Raw genomic sequence first — 10,180 nt, forward strand, 5'->3', positions numbered from 1 at the left:
AAAGCAAATTTTAGAAGTATTAGTTGTGGAATAGTATATCACAAAAAACTTAGGAAAGAGAACTTTGTTTCTGAAAGTATATTATGTAACAGCCACCTAACATTATTAAAATAAGAATTCTTATTATTTTCTCTTCCAGTATCATGTTCAGAAATCTGATCCATCTATACACTGCCTTTGGCAAGATTAGTTGTAAAATCTAAGGTAAAATCTTTAGGGAAGCATTTAGTCATTTGCTGTCATTGTTCTGGTTTCAGAAATAATGAGGGTAAAATGCTGAATATCATGATGAAAACAGTACAAGACTAATTTGTTTGCATGACACTTGCTACCTTTTCTAGAACGTTTTTTTCTTTAAAATACTGAATTTCTCCTTCTGGAGTATACAGTTATTTATATCCATCACTTTTGAGCAAAGACAACTACGGGAAATCCAACTCTAATGGGAAATCTAACTTAAATCCTCTTCCCTTCTCCATGAAGGCAACAGGAGAAGGAGTGAGGGCCAAGGAAAGAGACAAAATGTTATTTATATTCTCCAGTGGAGGAAGTGTTTTGTCTTAACATATGCTCTTAAATTTCCAATGTAAAAAAAAAAGATTTTCTGATGTTCCAATCCCTCCTAAATATTCATGCTTGTAAAAGTAAATGCTGCTATTATAGTATTAATTTTGCTATCTAAAAGACATAGCTAAATTCAAAGATCAGTATCTAGCTGAGACAGTATTTCTGTTTTGTTTCTATATGTTCTGTACCTGTCTGAATTTTAAGCTCTAGAGAGATCTGTAAAATAATGAATAAATTGAAATACTTCACTCACGTTCTCACTTTTCTCACTTTTCTCACTTCACACTCCTTCAGTTACAACCACATTTTAGGTAATGTCAGAATCTACATAAAAAATCAAAATTATATCATAAAATCACAGTTCTCCATCATAAACTCTGTTTACATGAGTTCTCTATCTGTATTTTCAGATATCTGTGGCAAAAAAATTTAGATGAATATCTTTGAAGCAAAAGTTTCTGCAGCTCCCTAAAAATTCACATGTCCAGTAGTTTCTTCTAGTTTCCCTTGCTGCCTGACGGGGTTCAAATCTACTTTGGATGTCCAAAAAGGCTTAGATCTGCTTAAATTCCTTCCCAATGTCATGCTGTGACAAGTGCAGCTGTATCAAATGGCAAATGAGCTCTTTATCCTATTTGAAACAGATATTGCTGAGGATGTCCAGTGTAGCCATTTACTTTTTCTAGGGTGAATTTTCCATCTATGTTGAATATGAATGAGGAAAAAAATGCATGTCATGACATACATTGAAGCAGATGAGACCACTTTGTAGAGATAATATTTTGGGTCTTGTGAGCAGAGAATAGAGATCTGTTTGCTGTCTGATTTGGATTTCCCTGGAACACGAGCATGGCTTTACTAAGCGTATGCTGAAATAGCAAGTACTGCATACTTCTGATGCTTGTAGATCTTGGCAACCAGATTTCTCAATATGGATTTTGAATTTACAGTACACAGGTGCTAATCATTAAGGTCACTCAGCACTATACAAAATCACATTTTTTTTTTCTGCAGACAGACTGCACACGAGCAGTGATTGCTTCTATCCAGAGTGCTTAGCACTATGAAGAATAGTATTTCCCATAATTCACTTTGCAAATATGTCTTCAGTGCCTCAAAATAAGCAGCTAACCATCTGGGTTATTCTAAGGGAATTTTGGAAAAGATTATACTAGGCACGTTAGAAGGTAGTTTAAGTCTAAGGCTCAGAACAGCTCTTCGGAGGCTCTGAGAGCATCTCTCCGAATGGGAGCAAGCATTGGGGTGAGCGGGTGCTGAGCCTAGAGCCCGTGCAGCTGGAGTTTCTCCTCATCCTGCTGCTGGGTACAGAGGGAGGCTCTCCAACAGCACTACACAGCAGAGAGGCTGCTGTTGGTGCTGACCGCTGCCTTGGCAGCTGCTTCTGGCTAAAGCCCTCACAGTTGGTCCCTGCATGAACTACAGCCCTGCTACATTGCAACCCTGCTCCATTGCAACCCTGCCTTTTTAATCTGAAAAAAAAAATAATCTGGATTTATCAGAGTGGTGTAGACCTGTCACTTAATCCTCTTTTAGTAAATCCAGGTATTAGTTGTTAGAATAAGATAATACACAGAAAAATATATGATAACCATCAAGGACAGTTTAGTAGTTTAGTATATGTGAGTAGCTGTTGCAGGCAGCAAAAGTCAACTTATCTTTACAGGCTAAAAGGATGTTACATGCTCAGGAAGCATGAGATGTGAGGTTAAGAGGAATGATAACTTCATTGGCCAAAAGTTAAAAGAATCCACTGGAGTGCCCAATAGTTGATGAATATGTATTACTCTACTTAGATTAGGTTACAATGGTACAGACACATTCAGTTAAATGACATACATGAACATATTTTTTAATGTGTCTGTCTTGTGCATTGACTGCTTTCCTTTGTGCTTCAATTTTCATTCAGATGTTCTCATTTGGAGATGCTCAAGATTTACCTGCAATTTTATTGACAAGGTAAGTCAGAAACATCTTCTTCCCTAGAATTAATTGCCCTGCTAGTAAACCAGTAGTAATTTTTTCTACTAATCGTAAGTGTCTGTCTTGTGTGAGGTTTGCTTTTATCATCTCTGCAGTCACATAATCATCCATATACATTACATTAGCACCGTAGTAATAGAATTTGCTGTGCTGTATGATCACTGCATATCACGACGTGACTGGAAACTTCTTGTGGGAGAATTTCATTTACCTTGTTGATTTAATCAAAATTTTATAGATTTCAACAGGTTTTCGTTGTCAACAGGTTTTCGTTGTCAACAGGTTTTCTGTTGTTATGGACTCTATGAGTAAAAATAAAAACATTGTTATAATTATTAAAATCTCAAGATGATAGAATTATATAGTGCCAAAATTCTAATAAAATTAGCACTATTTTTTTTAATTCTTTTGTTTAATATAAGGAATTTTATATAAATGTTAAGTTTTTCTTCATTCTTCTTAAACTACTGATGTTTTGTAAATCAGTTTTAATATTTTATCTGCTAAAATACTTTACTTTCTCACTAATCTCAAAAAATTCTTAAGATTTCACATTTGATTGAGTCTGAAAATAAGAACAGGTTTTTAGAGGCATTAGTTAACATATAGAATTATAGTGGAACTTGGATTGGCTTCAGTGGACAAAATAGTCATGTGAGATATGTTTCTTATTAGTATAAATAAATTGTTATCCATTTAATTTTCTAAAAATTAATATAAATTTGATCATTGCCTGGAATGAATAGGATTGATGCATTTTAACCCCACTTTCAGCTTTATAGCAGATAATCACAGAAATCTCTTCTTTCTTGTGATAGTTTGGCTCTTTATTTTACTGTCAGTTTGTTTCTTACATATAGCAATCCAGTGTTTCTCTTCTTGGACTAAAATTGAATATTTTACTACATAAAACAGATGCTTAGAAAATCTTTTCTTCTGCAATTCAAGTGCTCATTTTATAAACACAGGGTGGAAGAGCCCTTATCCCATTTTAGCAGGTTACTCACTGGTGCAGCTAGATCACTTTAAAGACATCTTCTCCACATTCATTTCAAAATTATTCAATTCTTTCACCTCATGGAATATTCATCATCTTCATATATGAGGTTTCTTTGTAAACTGTGCATACTCTTTTACATTCCCTTCCTTGCACAGAAACAAATGAACTGTTTGAGTTGAACAAATTGAATTTTAATCAAAGGGAGTGAGAATAATTTTAAAGGTATTTAATCCATATTCAGAAGTCAGACCAAAGTCTATTTTTAGTTATGTGATACAGATATTATAAAAGTGTGCATCTAATGTTGTATTTTAGGATGTGAAAATTGCAAAAAGAATTAAAATGCTGTCAAGAAAAGTCAGAGATGGAAAGGCACAGTTCTTTTTCAGGTGCGATATAAAAATATAACTATAAACACTGCTTATTCATATTTCAATTTTTGTTAATAATTTATACACAATTCTTTTTGAAGCTCCTGTAAATTACTCTTGGCTGTACAAGTCCCTCTAGTGGCATCTTGTATGTAACAGATAACCAACAAACTTAGTTCTAACTCTCATTTTTTATCCATACACTATGTAAAAATTGTCATGCAGTTTAAAACTCTTTTCACATTTTTTGTTCAAATTGTGTTTATGTTATTTATACTACCAGCGCTTATAAGACTAATTTCATAAAAAACTGTCATTGTTTGAATCATTAGTAGTTCAGTCTTAAAAAGCAGTATTTTGAGTAAGACATATTAGGTTGTTTGTCAGTTCTTGAGCATTAGGAAAGTTTTCTGGTTTTTGATTATCAGATACTGTGAAGTATTTTTATATTCTGAGTTTGAAAATGCTCCTCTTGTATAAAGTATTTAGAAGTGATGTAGTTTAAAAGCAGTGGCAGTGACACAAATTTATTTCATCTTTCTCATCTATATGAGAACATTATTTAGCTTGATAATTCTTGGAAAAAAAAAAGTGTAAATTTCTGCTTACTGTTTACTTTCAATATAGCATTTAGTAAAAATTTCAGAGTACCAGCAGTCCACATTGAAAAGGTGTTTTGGAAATGCAGGTTTAGACTACTAAAAGCATTTGTACCAAAGTATTTCAAATATTTTGAATCAATAGTTCCAATAGAGTTACTTTCTTCAAAAAATTCCTGTTTGTTTGAAACAGTTTGCTACGTGTTTAATTCCCATTTATTGCATTTCCAGTTACTGCATCTGTCTTTCAGATTCTGGGATTAAATAAAGATCATAGGTCAAAAGATAATATGTTTCATACTGTATAATGCTAAGTAATTTATAATAGTTAAGCTAATAAGTCGGCGTTGTTAGCATCCAATATATATAACAAAGCTTTTATTATTGTAGTTTTCCTTTATTACATCAGCAATTGATGACTATAACAAATATATTCAGTTATGTGTATTTACAAAAATATTTCACTTCACACAAAAACAATAGTACTATATGGGGTAATTGTTCTGAAGTTTTGAGGGCATTATTTATGTTCTTTTTTTATATTATGTATTAACTGTCAGAGAAGCTGAAAACTGTTTAAACTGATCCAAATGAATAGATTTCAGGATCCAAACTGGAATATTTTCTGCTTTATGTGATGCAGTGTTTTTGTTTAAAATATTTTTTTTAAAGATCGGTAGCACAGCCTCACTGAAAAACTACCAGTTTCCAGTAATTTCAGTGGTCAGGATTGTCCCAAAATGAGTCTTGTGTGTTGCTGAAGATAACAAGTATGAAATAAAATGTTGATAATACTTCTTCCACAAAGCCTTTAAAGAAAATTGTTTTCTCTTAGTACCTCTAAGCCTACAATGGATCTCTTTACACTGTCAATGTGCATAGGTGCTTTTTATATAATTCACACAATACCATAGTCAGTTATACTGTGAATTAAACACTAGTGAATAGGAGAAACCATGCATCCAGAAAGTAGGTGTTAAAATCCTGTTCCACATTATTAGAAAACACTGCATGGATTAGTGAGAGTCAGCCATCTGAAGATCTGGCAGCAAAGAAGCTTTATTAGTAAAGGCGGCTAGAGGTGCTTAGGAAATAATTAATTGTAGCAAAGAGAAAGCAACAGATATTTGTGTAGAGATGATCACTGTAAGCAGAGAAGTATAAAAGCTCAAAGTAATCCCTCCCAGGGGTTACTGGTATGAGAATATTCATCACACATACACACCTTGTATTTTTATTTTTTCCTATTATTATTATTTTATTTTATTTTTTGCTAAAAGAAATATAAATCCTTTCCTGTAGAGATTTCACAAAGTGTGCATTTCTTTGACTGATTTCCTTTTAAAATTATAACCTAAATATATCCTCCATTTAGTAATTTTGTTGGTATTTTTTCACTCTGTGGTGATCTACTGTGGAAAAAAATCTCATTTAATTTGTGCCAGCTGTTAACAGCATTGTAATAGCTTCCTTTTGTTATTTCTGCTATGGTTTGGCCGAAGCTGTCACACATACCTAAAGAGACTTAATCAAGAATGTAACACAAAGGAAAGTGAGACCTCCTTTTTATTCAAGGTTTAAGCAAACCTCTTGTTAGAAAGGCTCCTTTTTCACCTGTCCTTTTAATGTGGTGAAAACGGAACTATGTAAAACTGAAGTCTGACCACATAGTACTACAGACTAGTTGCTAAATTAGGGTCAAATCAGAAAATGTGTATCAATTTTTTTCTCATTTACCAAAATTTTAGATAAAAATATATTAGTTTTGCAAAACTTAGGAAGGTCTTTTCTTTCTAATTTCCCATCAGTAATGTGTTCCAGGTTTTCTTAATGTTATAGCTGCTCAAGCAACCAAGAAATATATTCAAAACCTTTATGCCCGTAGGAGAAACGTTAGTTGAAATTAGAGTGGGAATATACTGGGAAACAGGAAGGGAGAGATGCATTCAGAATCAGGACAAAGGGATGAGACGGTTTTTAAACTTTGGTGATTCCAGTCGCCATCTGTTTTATCTGTAACTGACAACAACTACAAACATGATAAATTCAGTTATCTGAGATTTACAATGCTTTTAGCATCTTCCTTGTTATAGAAAAAGAGTGTAGCAAAAGTCAGGATAGAACCAAGTTTGTCCTCCTGTAGGCTACATTTTAACGCTGACAACAAGTGATGTTTGTAATTCCTTGCTGTCTCACTTGATTTTTAAGTCCTGAATGCTACTGATCCTGTGCGTTCAAAGAAGACAAAGACAAAAGTAATGTGTCAAAAAGGTATCGCAGATCTGCATTTTTAACAATTAAGTTCTCATCTTTTCAATCTTTTTTTTTAGCAGAAATTAAATTTCAGGTTTTATAAAGAAAGCTTGTTGGCACACAACAGCCTTCTTTAACAGCACTTTTATTTATTTATCATGAATAACATTTGGACACTTACCCAGCTACCCCAATTCCTTCTCCTAAGGACGTTAGGCCATTGTAGTGAAAGTGAGAAAGAAAAGCATAAAAGATAAATTTCAGAGACCTTATAAGAATTTTCAGAATGTCATGGCTCTTCATTCAAAGCATGAAGCCTAAGAACAATGTAGCTCAGTCTCACTTTCTGTGCTTTTTCTCTAGACACATACCTTCTATCAAGATAAGTTCGAAAGGTAGATGGCTCTGGAAATACAGGCATCTCCACAGGTACAGAAAAATGTCTATTGATCATAATGACACAATCAGAATATAATAATGTAAATACACAATTTATTACAGAATCACAGAATCACAGAATCACAGAATTGTAGGGGTTACATGAGAATGTAAAAAGCTGGGAAATTCATATGTGAGAATTCTGAAGATAGCCAGACTTAGAGGATGGCTTCCTAAGTAGTAATTAATACAAGTCTGAAATTTGTTATCCATTTGATCACATCTTTAAAAATTAAGCAAATATAAATGCTAATTTGCCAAATGCATAATTAAGATACACAAACTACATGAGATTTTCACAAAACACATGATTTCTTATAACATATAAAATCAAGAGCAGCCATTTGAACTGCAGTGTAAGGGCATGTATTTGAAAAAGTTATCATTTGTTCATGTGCATATTTATTTTTATACAAGCATGCAGAGACATACACAGACATAAATATTTAATGGCAGGTCGGAAGACATAATCCCATGTCTTATTAGAGTTACATGCAAAATTACCCTGGACATCCAAATGCATCTTTCAAACACAAACTATTTTAATTGTTACTGCTGTTGGAAAGGAAGATGGTGTCCAAGCAAAATTGTGATATTGGGACTTCTGACACTAAGAAATGCTAACTGTTGGATATTTGATGAAAATTTTAAAAGAATAAGCTCAATGACCTATTGGTATCCTGTGAAGTTCAATTAGCAAATTATGACAGCATTCAAAGATTTCTTTTTCATGTTTTGAGGTTCAAGTAAAGGTTGCCTGAGAGTACTGAATTCACAGAAGTGATTGTGAACGGCTACTTCTTGTCTGCCAGTGCGAGTGTGTGCCAACAATAGATGTCTTCAGACTTGTAATAGTATGCTCAATGCTAACATTTTTTTTCAGAATTAGTAATAATATTCTTTTTAGAATGGCTAAGTGATAGTACCAGATTAACTTTGTGGTGGTGTGAAGGACCATTACATATAACTGAAAACATTTGACTCACCATTTCCAGAAGTAGTTACAGATTAGATCAGCCATACTGACGTAATTGCGACCAATGTCTCACATATAATATGGTTATTGCAGACTATCACTAGATTTCCATGGGAGCAATTGCTTTCTCTTAGAGGAGATTAGCTCAGCTTGGTGTGCAGAAATGTATATGCCACATCATACCAGTTGCTAAGATAATGCAAGCACAAATAAGAGTTACTGTTCAAACAGAACATTAATCTGTGGTAATGATAAACATGTCTGCTCCAGTGCCTGAAGCAATTTCTGCACTAAGCTGTAGTCGGATAAGGGCAAAAATATATGTCTTTATAATAAGCCTAGTTGTTTGCCTTTGCTGTTATTTGTACTGAGCCAACCTCAGTATTCTCTCATTTTCTGCTACAAGGGAGCAGTACCAAAAAGGGGAAAACAATCAGGAAGATTCAAATCTTTAAGTTGATATGGTTTTAGTTCAAGTAAAATAGTATATAGCCACAGGGCTTGATTTCAGAAGTAATATATACTAAAGCATGTGATTTTTTCTATTTTTTTCTGAGGTATTATAAAACAGAAGTAGAGTAGTCAGACACAGGCAGGTCTAATTAAACAAATCAAAAGTAAAACTCTGTAGTTTCATTAGTATCTACAATGTGAATAAATCTGACCTCACTTTTGGTTTCATCATTTTCATGAGTATGGCATGAAATTTGAGTTCTTGTCTCTTCATAATAAAGAAAGGTCCAAATATAAATGTAAGTATCTTTTAAAGATACGTGTGTTTAACTTTGAAATTTAGGTACTTAAAACTGGGCATTTAATCTTGTAACTGTAACCCAGAATATTTACAGTGGTAAACATTCAATTATGGCTATATTTATTACTACTTCTAATTACTAAATAAATATCTCGCTGCAATCATTAATTGGCTCTAAATATTCTTAGAAAAGAAACTATGTGCTTTTAGAGTGCTATGTAAGTCTTTTAACTTTCAGGAGAAAAACAGCTCAGACGCAGTCTTGAAGTATGCCCTCACTTAATCACTCTCAGTTATGTCAAGGGGACTATTTGGAGAGTTTGAATAAAATCTCATTTTCCAGTAACTACAGTTTTTCATTCTTTTTTTTTTTTTCCTTTCACACCCCACTCTCTCCCTCCACCCCAAGCATTTTGTTCATGAAAAAGACTCTGTTATCATTTTCAGAACCAACTCAGTTTGCAATTAAATAGCTGGAATTGTTGAACGGACAAAGATTGATAAAGCCCTTATGCAAAAGCCTACATTTCTTGCACTTCCAAGCTTGATTAGTATATAATTCTCTCTCTCACACATTTTAATTCAAATGTTCTACTAAACCACAGTCATACCTACATCTCTGACATATCTTTGCCCACACTATGAGGAAAATTTTCTCTCCTTCACCATCACTGAGCTCATGATTTATCTTTGTGGTCTAGATCATCCATTCCTTTCCTCCAGATCCTTGACTGAACTCATTCTACTATCTTTATCTGGAATTCCTTTGCCTTGCTGCAGCACAGTTCCACTCACTAAACTGAAATATTGAGAATACTCACTGCCAAGCAATTTGCTACTCTTAATAGAATCCCAGGACTATTCTATTATTATTAGACTTTTCTTCAAAACATAAACTTTTTAACTTTTGCCTTGTCTATTGATCAAAAAATATGGATGTATATAGATATCTACATTCTATTCTATATAAATATAGGATTCTATCTAAATATAGGAACAAAAAAACAAAAAACATGATAACAGATATGCTTGTATCACCCCTTAAAATGGTTATTTTGTTTATTTTATAAATTAATGTGGAAACGCAAAAGCAAATACTGAAGATGAAGAAAGCATAGTCATACAGATATAACTTTTTAACTGTAATGGATAAACTTGGAAAATGCTAAACATTTTAATGCCTTGTACATCATATAATCTTATAATTCAGCAGTTTTAGCG

The sequence above is a fragment of the Meleagris gallopavo genome, chromosome 1 (assembly GCF_000146605.3).
Source record: "Meleagris gallopavo isolate NT-WF06-2002-E0010 breed Aviagen turkey brand Nicholas breeding stock chromosome 1, Turkey_5.1, whole genome shotgun sequence".
NCBI classification, from domain to species: domain Eukaryota; kingdom Metazoa; phylum Chordata; class Aves; order Galliformes; family Phasianidae; genus Meleagris; species Meleagris gallopavo.